The 14,910-nt window shown below is 43.1% G+C and overlaps 1 protein-coding gene across 2 annotated transcripts in view; it reads right to left on the reverse strand.

Annotated features, from left to right (window-relative positions):
* TFAP2B (transcription factor AP-2 beta) overlaps nt 1–14,910 on the reverse strand; it is a 63,766-nt gene that overhangs the window by 33,999 nt on the left and 14,857 nt on the right. The gene's annotated exons all lie outside the window — the stretch shown is intronic.

The raw sequence follows: 14,910 nt of genomic DNA on the forward strand, positions 1-14,910 counted from the left end.
GAATATATTCTGTATATTAGAATATTGCAGAGAAAAGGTAATTCTGATAAAAATGTTTGCACTTTTTCAGTATCATGAATAATACTGTGTAGGCCAAACTCATTGCTACTTTCCTCAGCAAATGGTTAGAACAAAACTTACCCCATCTTTCAACTCATATCATAACTGCTAGCTTTCAGGTGAGAAATGATTTTTTTGTGTGTGTGCCAGAGCTAACCTTGGTTATATTGTATTTTTAACTATACATTTAAATATATATATTTGTAAAACATTTACCTATTTCTATTGCATCTGGATAATGTTTTTACAACATTACAAATAATTAGAAAAAACATAATTTTTTTAGTTCACTATAAGTAGCCCTCAACTTACAAATACAGTTCGGACTGCAACTTCTGTCACTAAACAATGCACACATCGAGTGAGCCGTGCCCAATTTTACAAGCTTTTTGCTACAGTTGTTAAGTGAATCATATGGTCATTAAGCAAATTCAACTTCTCCCGTTGACTTTGCTTGTTGGAAATCCCCTGGGGAGGTTGGAAATAGCAATGGTGCCACAGGACACGACAACCATCCTAAATACATTATGATCCAAATTTTGATTACGTGACTGCAGGGACACACTGAGACTGTCTTAAGTGCAAGGACCGAACGTAAGTCACTTTTTTCAGCTCCATTGTAATCTCCAACATTCATTAAATGAATGATCATAAGTTTTGGAGTACCTGTATTTTGCTTTAGAATATAATGTTGAGAACAAATGCAAAAAAATAATAATTTGATACTAAGAAAGTTTGATACAGCCAGAACAGTATAGTAGCTGAAGTGTTGCACTTATACCAGGAGAGGCATTTTGAGTTCACAAATAACCATATTGCACCCTGGGAAACTTAATGCTAATCATTCTTTTTCAATCTAGCCCTCCTCAGAAGAGGTTGTTTCTGTAGGGACAAAATTAAGGGAAAACTTATTGTGCCTTGAGCTACCAGAGAAAAGTGAGGGTGTGAATAAATAATAATAATAACTACAATCCTGTCTAAATAGGGATCTCTGCTGATGATATAGGCTGTAAAGGTTAATGTGTACCGATAAAAAACACATTTTATTGTAAGCTGTTTATTATTCCACTAACAAGAAAAGAAAAATAGAGTTTGTAATTTTAATTTGAGAATGACCCAGCTAGATCATTTTTCATTGAATACTGACTTAATATGACTTAAAATACTTTTTTTTTCTTTTTTTTAATTTAACAAGCCAAAAAAACCAATATCTCTCTCTTTTGAAAACATTCTTTCTTATGTATATATTTAACTGGGAAGGGGAACAAAGAGAATGAATTTAATTATACAAAATGAATCAAACTTTTTGTGGCATATGTGAAATTGTAAAATATACTATTCATCCTCTGTTTTTTTCCAACATGTTTCTTGAAGGAACAATGGATGCTAAGACAATTACATTAAACAAATTTATTTGCTCAAAGATGCTTTAGATATAAAGCCCTCTCCTTCCTCTTCAAAAAAAAGAACTCCCCCCAAAACAAATATAAGCAATTTATTTCTGACATGAATTTTATTTACATTGGATCTTTTAAAAAAAACCCTATCATAATTGGGAGGTGTGTGTGTAGTTTAACAGCAAATATGCTGAACAACTGACAAATCACTTTTATTTATTTATATAAAGCCTCCCTGAATATCTCCACTCTCCTTATTTATTTTTCTGCCAGTCATTCATAACAAAGTATTCAGGTTCCTGGTACATTTGTTATCTTTGTTAGAGTCCCAATCTATGCATAGCAAAGAAAGAAGCCCTTACAACAGCATTTCAAAATCTACTCCAACATCTTCATAGTGAAGAGTGGTACAGCATGGGCCTTCTTGTAAGCTGAGAAGGGGGCCCACTTATTTAACTGGAACTATTGATTCTTCAAGAATGTGTTTAATAAACAAAATAATGAAAGTACTGAAGATAAGTAGTCAAATATCTGCATACAAGAAACATCACCTTCTGGGTATTCATGCCAGAAGACAAAGTAGCTTAAAAACTTTCAGGTGCAAATAGTGTGGAATAGTAATACTAGAATCTCTAAGCAGAAAATAAAGAGAGTAAACTCTCCACTACATTTTATACAAAATCTGTGTGTTATTACCATGACAGAAGCCCTCAATATACAGTAGCCTGTGACAACTGCAGAAATTCCACCTCAGAGAGAAATGTCATAAATCTGAGTTCAGTGTAAGCAAATGACCAAATGGGTCTTCTTCCTAGAAAAATTGGCTATGTTTCTGATGTTGGTTTTCTCATTGCTGTTGATTGTGATCTCATACTTAAGCAGATGAACTTTGAATCTTCTAGGGTGAAACTTTGAAGCTTCAGCCAATTCATTCTCCATTCTAAACTACGCCGAGGCCAACTTCTCTGATCTCCATCAAGCATTCACTTTCAAATCAGGATCTAGGATGAAGGCAGCAAACGTTCCAAAATCTAGACAGGTAAGCTTTTGTTCAGTTTCACTAACATGTGGGACAGAGGAGTCATGGAATGAGGGACGAGGGAGCTCTCAAAATGCCTCTTGAAATCCCTCCTCCAGTTTCTGCTCCTGACAACTGGACTATTTTTATCCACCATCCTCAACACCATATTCATCAACAGACCAGGTAACAGGCATAGAAAGACGTGTGAAATGAATAGGAGTTCCCTCCTTAGCTCTCTGCTAAGTTCAGTCCTTTCTTGGCATCCGTTACCTGCCAGTCAGGCTATTTCAGGACACGGGTGCAGCACCAAACCTATGTTCAGAAATAGCCCAACTGCCAGATAACTCATGGGTAACGAAGGAGAGTCACCTATGATGAAACAAGACAGAAAGAAGAAGATCACTGAAGGCACAGTCCACAGCATGAAAGCTTGGTCCTCAATTAATGTTGGAAAGCAAAGGGGATAGTGACAATAAGTGACCAAGGATGCCAATTCTGATCTTGTGCCCAGCTGCATCCAGATGGAGCCAAGGAATGGCTAAAAAAGTCTTCTGGAACTGGGCAACAAATTGCTGAATATAATAGGAATATAATGGGTAAAATGGCACCCATACATAAAGGACAGAAGTAACTGTGGTGTGTTACAAAAAAAGGGACAGGAAATGAGATCAGTTCAGGGAGATTAAATGGTTAATTAACTGCTCAAGGTATTAGGCATAGCACTCTTCCATGAGTCTTTGGAGATTTTTTTTTAAAAATAATAATAAAAAGCATGGTTTTATGAAACTTTTTTGGCAGAGGCAACAGAAAACCTGTAACGTACCTGGGCTGGCAGAAATGGCAACATGCACTTGATAGAACTTGGCTTTTTTTCCCCATGGCTTAAATTGACCATCTGAACAGCACAGAACTAGTACCCTTTCTGAACAGCACTATCTGTAACCTGTGCCTGATCTGTCAAAGAGGCTGCTGAACTATGCTTTTGCTGTGGTTTTAATCCCTAGTCAGTCTATTCTGAATTATAGCAGCCCTGGCCAAAGTTCTTGGAAACTGGGAAAAGGTCGTATTTTATGAAAAAATTCAGAAGACTACCAGGCTAGGTGGAACATTTTAAAAAAATCTGAAGAACAAAATGGCAAACTACTTCTGTGCTGATGGCAAGAAAACTGCATAGTTGTAGGTAGCTAAAGTTGAATTCAGTATAAGGCCATCTTTACCTTCATTCTCCATACTAGTTAGGATAACTGAATAGCACAGCATTTCCCCATCACAGGATCATTTCATCACTGTTGCAATATGCACTGAAATCATTATGAAATCATAATAGGCACTGAATCATTGAAGTCATTATGAAACCACTCCTTCTGGATTTGCTAATTGCCCTTCCTACCAACAACTGTGGAAGAGGACAGCTCAAAGAAGCCACCTGTTTCTAATGAAAGAGCCCCATTGGCTTCAACAAGATTTACAAGGGACTCAGGAGAAAATCATAGCTACTAACACCTGCTATAGAATCACTATTTACAACAAAATACACTTCTGCAGCCTGATTCTGTTCAGTCTGACTCATAGTTGTGCAATGTGGGTCTTCCTATCAAAGCTTATCTGTAGCCATGTCAAAGGAATCAGTCTGGTTAAATCAATAAGATGTACAAGCCAGAATTAAAATATAGCAAGACAAAGAGGTATCCAGTCCATGTTCTCTTTCCCCTAGACCAGCCTGGCTGAGGAATTCTGGGAGTTGAAGTCCACAAGTCATAAAAGGGCCACGTTTGAAGACCCCAGCCGTAGACAAATGTCTCTAGCCACATGCCTGTCATTTGCAGGGCAGCAGACAAAAAGTTAATTTCTATTTGTTTTTTACATCAGTCTTCTCCAATGTGGTGCTCTGTATCTGATCTCAAATCATCATGAAATGTTGGAAGTTACAACTCCAACAAATCTGTTGTGAGCTCCAGATGTTGGAATTCCAAGCAAATAACTGGTTCACATTTTTTTAAAATGTGAGTAGTGTAAGGTAGGAGAAATGTCCTTAGTCCCTCCAAACCAATCTACTGAAGAACTGCAAGCTCCTGGCTGAATCAGGAGTCATCTGAATCAGAGATTATGATCCTAACTAACATGGTCATTTCCTCAAAAAGAATAAAATCTACATCTAGGTTAATGGGTTTAGGCTGAGAGGACAAGGGGAATTTCAGTACTGCAGATACCGCTTATTGGCTTTGAATATTTACAGGCTGCATTTGATTTTTGTCAAATGTATATCTTTACTCAATAGTTTCCACAGAGACAGATGAGACTGTGCCTGCCTGCTTCCTGCTTTATGCACCTTGGGAGAAAGGAAAACCCAAAACCAATCCATTCTTTTGTAAACAGCCTGATGACTTGTGCAAATATACCAAGAGTTACTCTAAGTCTCTGCCTCATTTCTATTGCTATTTCATAGCACCAGGGATAGAAGCTCTAATCTGTATTCCATATTTTGTACATTACTTAATGCTTCTTAAAAGAAAGAAAAATGCAAGTTTCCCATGGAAGAAACAAGGGGGATCAAATTCTATAGATTGGTATAATTATTTTAATATTAAAGCTGTTGCCAGAGGTAATGCAATTTGGTGATTTCAGTTACTCAAGATACAAGCATTAGGTGTATACATCAGAGCAAGGGGGTGTGTATAATAGGGTAAAGCTATAAAACAAGGCTCATTTGGTAATTGATGCTTCGTTTTAATTTGCAAGTCTCTCTTGCCATTTTTTTTAAGATCAAGGGACATTAATTTTGTTATTTATTTTAATATGTAGTAAATATTCCAGATGTCTAGATTTAGCTGAAGCTACAGATCCAATTTAAAATTCTAGAATTACACTCCAGAACATGGGAAATAATGACAATTGTTCTCAAGGCTAAGTTGGGTATACTCCCATCCTAAAATTGTAAGGTCACACAAAAATATCCATGAGATAAAAAAAATCCCACTCAAATAAATATGATTCATTAAGATGTGTTCTTTACATTATACCAAAAAGGCAACAGCATTCAGAACTGTTCAACTTCAAAACTGTAGAATTTCTCAGGGCTTTCTCCAACAACCCTTGAAAAGGCACAGCAGACAAAAAAAGTTGATCATCCTTCTCTCCCCAATGAACGTGTGGTGTGTTTGCCAAGAGTCTCAAAACCCGTCCGGCAGGTAGGTAGGTAGGTAGGTAGGTAGGTAGGTAGGTAGGTAGGTAGGGGTGTGTGTGTGTGTGTGTGTGTGTGCATTCAAAAATACTAGTCCTAGTCATAATCTGAAGAGGCACAATCCAGACTGCTCTTGCCTCGTTTTGCAAGGCCTTGATGCTCCTGTAGCTGCACATCCATAGGTCCATCCTTTTTAAACAAAGCCTATGACTTGTAACCCTATTCATCCCGGAATAAACTCAGGGCTAAACTTGTTCAGCAATGCTTTTTTTTGCGTGGAAGAAACCATTACAAATATTTACACCCCGATAATTGGGCCTTTGTGCAGGATGCAACCGCAGCTCTCCCCGCTCAATACTTCAAATAATTCATGCTGGAGGAGTTGGACGGGTCGACCCCATTACTTCAATTGCACCGCTCATCAATCCTCACTGGCTCCGCTTTCGTGCTAGGATTCAGACTTTTCCGTTCACATTGGAAATGCTCGCTTTGCTTCTTCTCCTCTCCGTCCCCCGCCCCTTTTAAATGGCAAACTTGTGAACAGGAGGGCTACTTTTAATTCTTCATCCGTTAGGGACCCTCCCAACTCTGGCTCGGCCACCCCACCCCACCCCACCCCACTTCTCTTGCCCATCTTCATAAAAGTGAGAAAGCAAGTTAGCAACAGTCGCCGGCTTGGTTTGTTAGTAATTACGAACAACGTTGTTCCCGAAAACGGGAGCTGGCCGTCGAGCGAGGCTGGCTTTACGACGACAGCAGCGGGATACCGCCAGGAAATGGAGCATGGAGCAACCCACCGTGAAACTTTTCGCTCCTCGACACGTTTACCATTTTCCGCGCATATATTACCGCTAGGTTCCGAAGGCGGCGGAGGCGAAAAGGCAAACGGATCTCTCTCTCTTGGTGGGGCTGCCCCCAACGGCAGAGCAGAAACCTAGGAAGCAGTTACGCCTCGGAGGATCGCTCTCTAGCTCTGGCTCCGCGTATCGCGGGGGCGGGGGGGCCTTTGCTTGCGCTTTGACTCGTACATTAAATGTTTGATCTATCCAAATAAGCGCTCTACACTGTGCAATAATGCAACGGTTTCCTACGCGTAGGGCATGTTTTTCCCACGCCAGATGGAATCCGACAGAGATTATATAGGGCCGGCGCGGGGGCACGTACTGTAGATTCATTAGATCTTCCTCCTCCCGAGGAGAAATATATTTTGAGACCCTAGTTCAACAGCACCCCTTCCCTCACATGAAACCATCTACTCTTAGCCACACGTAGGCAAGACTAAGTCCCCGTCGATGTCATTGCCTTCCATTTATTTATTTATTTAATTAATTTCTATGCCGTGACTCTGGACGGTTTACAATATAATAATTAAAATAATTAAAATTAAAATAAAACGATTAAAAGTTAAGAACCAAGGTTTCGGATATTTCATTAGTCTTACCCCTTTCAGGCCACTATCCCCCAGTAGCTCAGAGCGTCTTCATTACCCAGCCGCCCTTGACAGGATGTAGTATGTCCTCTCAACAGTGTTGTGTGTTGCGGAAATGTAGAAGATGCTTTAAGTTCTCAGCACACCTTTTCTACCATTTTTTTAAAGTCTCTTCCTTCCACCCTCCCCTCCAGCCGCAAACACTGCAAGGAACGTCTAAGCTTATCTATAATTCTACATTATAAAGAATTAAATTAGGTTAGTAAGCCTGGTGGAGGAGGGAAGGAAGTAAGGTAGGCAGAAATGTGCATGGTTTAGGTTGATTGATGTCTTCGGCTTGCAAAGTCCAGATTTACCCGAGTTCGTCTTTTGTCGCAAAAGGAGCCTTCTTTGCTCAGCCACTTTCGACAAGCCACCAAACCAGGGAAAGGGTGCTGAGTGGGCGATCCTAAACCATATCTAGAATGTGCGTGAAAAACCACAGCTGCAATCCCATACAAGCTTCTTTCAGAATAAATCCCATTGAAGGGGCTGCAACTTATTTTTTTGAGGACATAAGTATCTCAGACTGGCACCTTAGAATTGTATCTGCTCCTTTTCATTTGGAGTCGATAGAAGATAAAATGCTCGAGTTTCCGGATTCACCTGTAGCACGAAAAGATAGGCTTAACTAAACTGCCGTATCAACAATTTTAAACCGTTCGGATCACGGTGCTTAGTAAGGCCGAATATATCAGTGCTACAAACTACCGGAGCTCTACCTAAAACTAAAGAAAACGCGAACTCTAGGCTGCCCACTAGTGATCATTCAGATTTTGGCAACATTATTTCAGGAGATAATGTAGCTCTAGAGTTAATTATTCCTTATTGACCCGGGAGGTGCCAACCTTCGTATTGGCAGCAGGAGGCAATTACGCCCTCGGGCTGTTAACGCCATCCTAGGATTTTGCTTCTCGTTCGCTTGTGTCGAGGTCATCACCGAGCCCCATATTCCAACTCTAGTTTCAGGAGCTTTCTTTAAAATCCCGGGAGAGTGAAGAATGGCAAGGCTGTCCACCCCTTATCCTCTTAAGACGCTCAGTTTCCCCAGGCGTGTTGATATGCCCGCGGCCGCGGGATGACTAGCTGGGATTCCTACAAAGCTTCGTTGCCTCCCCCTGTCAGACATCCACATTACATGATTTTCTCTTCAAGCCAGTTCCAGAGATAATTCCACTTGGCCGGGAATAATTGCACCCTTGCCGCATCCGGAATGAGGCACATCAAACCATCCATCCTATTGTTATTGCTTAGGAGCGGAACGGCGATGTGGTACTAACTTCAAAGCCCTGCACGGTCTGAAGAAGCCCACCTGGGCCGGGGCAAATATTCAGGGACACCTCCGCCCTTGAACGAGAGACCCCTTCCTCGTTCGCAGGGGCATCACCAAAGCGAACTTCTCCAGATGATAGGCTGCAACTTGGAAGGCGCAATATCTAAGTATCCTGTCCCCAGTCCAAGGCTGCCCCACCTTACTCATTCCGTGAAGGGCATCCCGCTCTACAGTTCCATATAATCAGTGTAGAAGGTGAGCTGGGAAGGGGAGAGGAGAGGGGAGGGGGGTGGATAAATTATCCCAAGATAGAAGCTTGAGTGGAGAACCAATTCTCCCGCTTAACTCAGATTAGTTCTTTCTGAAACACGCGCAATTAGTTTAAGAGAATTAGTTACTTATTAACGACTCATGAGGGTGCAGGGCTGGAAAACGTGCTTACTCAGAAGTAAGTTCCATTGGTAACTACGTGAAGTCCAGCCGGATAAAAACTGTCAGGAGTCGCCTTTGCACTCTGAATGGGTGCAAAGCTACTAATAATCCTCCTCTCTTTCTTTCTCGGCCAGGCTTTTTTTTTGTTTTCTTTCTCTGCAAACTTTTGTCCCACAAGCCGTGCAAACTTAAAATATCTGCGATCGGGGCCTTGCATCACACCGAGCCGGGGCTTTCTTTGCATACCGACTAAGCCAGGGGTAGGCAACTTCGGCTCTTTTATGACTCATGGACTTCAAGTCCCAGAATTCCTGAGCCAGCTATGCTGGCTCAGGAATTCTGGGACTTGAAGTCCATGAGTCATAAAAGAGCCGAAGTTGCCTACCCCTGGACTAAGCCAAGGTTGCCCGAGTTCACACACTATCTAAACCACCAGCTATGATTTATTTATTTTTTTAATAGGCCACCAAGACGGGATTTGCATAAGCTACTTAAACCCAAAGGAGACACTCCCCCTTCCTTCTTCCCTCTGGGGGAAGCCGCTCTAGAACCGCCCGCGGTCCGCTTCAGCTCAGGGGTTTGGGTGCTCCTCTCTCTGGGGACGGCCATTAGCGCCGAGCCGAGCCGAGCCGAGCCGCCCACCTTAATAGCAGCGAGACTTGCGAATGGATCTTTAATGTCTCGTTGGATTTCTAGCCTGTTCATGTAGCGCGTCCCCTCTCATTATTACTTTATTGATTGCTCATTGACCAGGCCCCTCCAAATCGTATTAAAACCCAACCCACCCCCACCCCCGCCCCGCTTCGCCACTTTAGATTAAGAGAAGGGCGGGTGCCTTGCTCTTCCCTAGACAGCGCCATTCGCTCCTCTCCTCCAGCCGGTTGGCCGGGGATCGGCTCCGGTGCTCTGCGTAGGGGTGGGGGGGGGGGTAGGGGGGTAGGGAGGGGTAGGGGGGAGCTTTTCTGGCGGAGCCGCCCGAGCCGAGGAGCCCCGGTCGCCGCCTGGTGCCTTAATCGCTCAAAGGGGGCTAATACAGAAAATGAGCCTTAAACGAGCTCTGGAGATCTCCAAATGAAAGCGCCGTTTATCACGCTGGCTACCTCTCCCCTCCGTTCGTTTGCTCTCTCTACTGGGAACCACTCATTTCCCCTTAACTACATTACTTCAGAAATGTCAAGGAAGCCCGGATCGCAAACATCACCAGACCGGGAGGGGGCCGGGAAAGAGGCGGGGGGGGGGGGGAAAGTGAAGAGACGGCTGCGCAGCCGCGTCATGTCACATCTCTACCCGGCAGCGGTACAGAAAATAAGAGCCAACCCATCCACCTTGTTTTTTTTTTTTTTTTGAGAGAGAGAGAGAGAAGCCCTAAGAGGACTCCGCAAGGCCGTGTCTTAAAACACGGAAAAATCAGCGCCACTTAGCACGGATTTATTAGGGAGGAAGCCCAGGGGAGCTAAAGTGTCTGCAGTAAAGTTTGACGAGGGCGAAGCAGGAATCGACTTCTAGAGAGAAGTTTGGGTGCCACGAAAAAAAAACAAACTGATTTTGAAGCAGAAGGCAGAGAATTAGTATTTCGATCCGAATCTCGTGTGTCCTGCCACACGTGGGGGCTGGGTTCACGCAATGTGATAAGCCATGGTTTACAAACCGCACTGGCGAAACTAAAACCCAACGAAGTAAATGTTTGGGAACCAAATTGCCATGTTGTTCGTTGTGACTTAGCAAATAGTGCGACCCATGCCAAATAATTAGTATTGCTGGCGATGGTAGAAGATATTAGATTATGATTAGGGAGACCTCAGGCATGGAAAGCCCCCTAACTGATTTTGAGCCAGTCATGTTTTTTTTTTCAGCTGTCTACCTCGCAGGGCTGTTGTGTGAGGCAAAATAGATATGTGTGCTAAATGAAAATGGTTCAAACACCACTACTGAGGTTTGTTACCCATGATTAATAAAACACTTTCTGCCAAGGCAGCCACGAGTGAGAGCTGTCCCTCTTGAAATGGAGCTGCGTTTGCGAGAATTTGGTGTGTGATGGCTGGTAAAATGTAAGGTATGAACTATTATTTCTCTAATTACAGATGCTGCCATCTTAAACTTTTACTTGAATTTTAATCTGATTAGCTGTTTATTTTTAAATGGGAGCCAAGAAGGGAAGAAGTGCATAACTGAAGAGGAGGAAAGGAAGGGAGACCTGTTAAATGTAGAAAAAGTGATATGGTTGAGAAAAGAGGGCCACATACTTTGAGGCCAAAGAAGCAATAAAAATGGCAGATATGGCTCTTACTTTTACAGGCCTCAATTATCATAAAAACAAGGATCTAAGGGATGATCTATTTGTATTAATAATTTATCTCACCACCAAATGGATCTGTAGCTGACTGGCTAGTCCTCAATGGCATTACATCCACATGGAGAGAAGGAAGCAGTGGGGTACCACAAGGTTCTGTCTTAGGCCTAGTACTCTTAAATATCTTAATCAATGACTTACATGAGGGGATTGAAGGGGAACTCATCAAATTTGCAGATGACACCAAACTGACAGGAGTAGCCAACACCCCAGAAGACAAACTCAGGATCCAAAAAGATCTTGACAAACTTGAACAATGGACACTATCCAACAAAATGAGTTACAATGGGGAGAAAAGCAAAGTTTTACATTTAGGCAGGAAAAATCGAAGGTACAAGTACAGATTGGGCAAGACCTGGCTTAAAAACAGTAACTATGAAAGGGACCTTGGAATCCTAGTGGATGATCACTTGACTATAAGCCAGTAGTGTGCAGCAGCAGCCAAAAAAGCTAATACAATCCCGGGTTGTATAAACAGAGGCATAGAATCAAGATCATGAGAAGTATTAGTACCGTTTTATAAAACCCTAGTAAGACCACACCTGGAATACTGCAGCCAATTTTGGTCACCATATCACAAAAAAGATGTTGAGAGTTTGGAAAAAATTCAGAGAAGAGCAACTAAGATAATCAAAGGCCTGGAGAATAAAACATACTAATAACGGCTGCAGGACTTGAGTTTGGCTAGTCTAAAGAAAAGGAAGAAACATGGGAGACATAATAGCAGTATTCCAGTATTTGAGGGGCTGCCACCAAGAAAAGGGGGTGACATTATTCCCCAAAGCGCCAGAGGGCAGGACAAGAAACAATGGTTGGACATTGATCCAAGATAGAAGCAACCTGGAATTAAGGAGAAACTTCCTGACAGTGAGGACAATTAACCAGTGGAACAACTTGCCTCCAGAAATCGTGGGCGCTCCATCACTGGATATTTTTAAGAAGAGACTAGACATTCACTTGTCTGAGATGGTATAGAATATAACTTTATTACGGTCATAGACCAGCAATAGATGTCACTTTTTACAATATATTAAAAAAATAGTACTGACATTAATAGTAAATAATATGTTCTCAAAATATTAGGGTCACTCCCTAGTTTACATGAGTGAAAAGCCGATAAGCATGTGAGTAAATATAATGTTCCAAAAATTGTTAGAGATATCTCCAAAAAATTGGCACAAGTTGACAGGTATAAATCTGTAACCATTTTTTTTTTCTTGTGGACATCTTTTGGCTAAGATCAAGTATTGTCTGGTATAGGTTCTCCTTCTTGAGCAGGGACTAGCAGCTCCTATTCTATGCTGTGCTGTGCTATGCTATTCTTTAGCGCATCTTGGTCGCGAGGATATTTTTGTGCTAGGAAAACCGGGAAAGGTCTAACAGAGGAGTCAGTCCCATTTCCCATGAATTCAGCGGATGGGAGAGAAAGAAGCCATAGGAGGCATCCTGATAGGAATGCTCCACTTCTTTGTAGCAAAAACCCAACAATGAAACAGAACCATAAATTAGCCAAGGTGTTTTAGCCAAATGTGTTGTGCGAATCTGAACATAATTAATTGGACAAGCTACAATTAGGTTAACCAAGTTAAGTTCCACGACCCGAGATTTAGTGGACGATAGAGCCCGGTTAGGTGGTATCTAGCGTCGGAGTGATCGAAGTTCTCAAGCTAGAGGAGTTACCTTCCCAGGAGGTATTATAACGAATACCTAATACATTTCAAGACGAGGATAATAAACTTATTCACCTGGAAATTAAGCCCAGAGGCTTTCAGTGAAACAGATGTCCGATAAACACTCTATTCCTAGACTATTTATTCCAAAGTAAGCCCCACGAAAGGGATGCGGTGGCTCAGTGGGTTAGGACGCTGAGCTTGTGATCAGATGGTTGGCAGTTCGAATCCCGCGTAGCAACAGTGTTCCCTACGCCTTTGGTGTCTAGTCATGCCGGCCACTTGACCACAGAGACGTCCTCGGACAAGCGCTGGCTCTCTTTAGCTTTGAAACGGAGATGAGCACCGGCCCTAGAGTTGGAAACGACTAGCACGCATGCGCGGGGGAACCTTTACCTTTACCTTTTTAAGCCCCATGAAGGCCATTCCTTCACTCGTGATGTAGTGTTATCCACCCATCCCAGGTGACATAATAATGAAGACAGGCTTCTGTGGCCACACCGACAGTTAGGGCAATGCTGTAAATCACTTCTAAGAAAATGCCTCAAGGCCTATTGTCCAATCCTTAGCGTTCATGGGGGCGAAGATACTTCAGGTTGCGCTTTCAGTTCAAGCCACAGTATCTAGACTGAATTATTGTGTAGGTGAGCAGAAATCCCTTTCAAGCTGATTTCTAGAGGCTGTTATCAGGGCAGCAAGCAGCAGAATTCAGCTGGTGCAGAATGCGGCCGCGCGAGTGGTGGTGGGGGTTTCCCGATACTCCCATGTAACACCTCTACTCCGCGAGCTGCATTGGCTTCCGGTTGCCCTCCGGGTGAGATTCAAGGTGCTGGTAATGACCTATAAAGCCCTAAATGGCATGGGTCCGGATTACCTACGGGAGCACCTGCTGCCGGCATCATCTTCCCTTCGTCCAGTGTGCTCCCACAGGGAGGGTCTGCTCAGGGTGCCGTAGGTCAGAGTGTCGACTGGCGGCCCCCAGGGGGAGGGCGTTCTCTGTGGGCACACCAGACCTTTGGAACCGTTTACCGGTTGAGCTCTGGATGGCTCCTGACCTTCGCTCCTTCTGCCGTGACCTAAAAACTTACTTATTTGAACAAGCCGGCCTGGTCTGATGGGTTTGGGGTATTTTAATATTAATTTTATTAATTTTTATTGTAATTGGGCTACTTATTTAATTCTTTTTTAACGTTTGTACATTGTATTTTATTGTATTTATTGCCCTGTACACCGCCCTGAGTCCTTCAGGAGAAAGGCGGTATAGATATTATTATTATTATTATTATTATTATTATTATTATTATTATTATTATTATTATTATTATTATTATTATTATTATTATTATTATTATTATTATTATTATTATTATTATCTGGGTGACATCACCGCCCATTTCTCCCCATTCTGCACCTTGCCCGACCCTTCATTTACCCTGAAGGGTCTGAAAAGAACGGAGCTCCTTTTGCCAAGCGTTCCCGAATTAGCTGACTGGCGAGAAAACTAGACCCCAAGTTAAGCCTGGGGAGGTCAAAGGGATCTTACGACAGGTGGCCCGCAGCCGAGCGAGTCTCCGGCGCCTGCGCGGACTTTGGGTCAGGCCAAACCCAGCCGGATCCCAAGCCTCTGGAGCAGGGGGTAGGCAACCTCGGCTCTTTTATGACTCGTGGACTTCAACTCCCAGAATTCCTGAGTCAGCTATGCTGACTCAGGAATTCTGGGAGTTGAAGTCCACGAGTCATAAAAGAGCCGAGGTTGCCTACCCCCTGCTCTGGAGCATCCGGGTCAGCCTGCGGCGCACCCAGACGCCCCCACGCGTGCGATCAGACTAGGTCCTAATTCCACCCGAGGGCCGGAAGAGCGGGGGAAAAAAACCCTCGAACGGGCCCGACGCCCGAGAAGTGCTTCATTTTGTTCCGTGGCTCTCAGTCCCAAACTGAGAGCTTTCTAGGGGGAGGCAAAGTCTCCGTAGTTCGGATAAGGCGGTTCCTATTGGGGGCCCGAGCACAGAGATAACAAGGAAAGCTGAGCGGGCTCTCTCCCTTCTCGGGGAGACCGGC

Source organism: Vipera berus, assembly GCF_964194415.1.
Source record: "Vipera berus genome assembly, chromosome: 1".
In the NCBI taxonomy this organism is placed as follows: Eukaryota; Metazoa; Chordata; class Lepidosauria; order Squamata; family Viperidae; genus Vipera; species Vipera berus.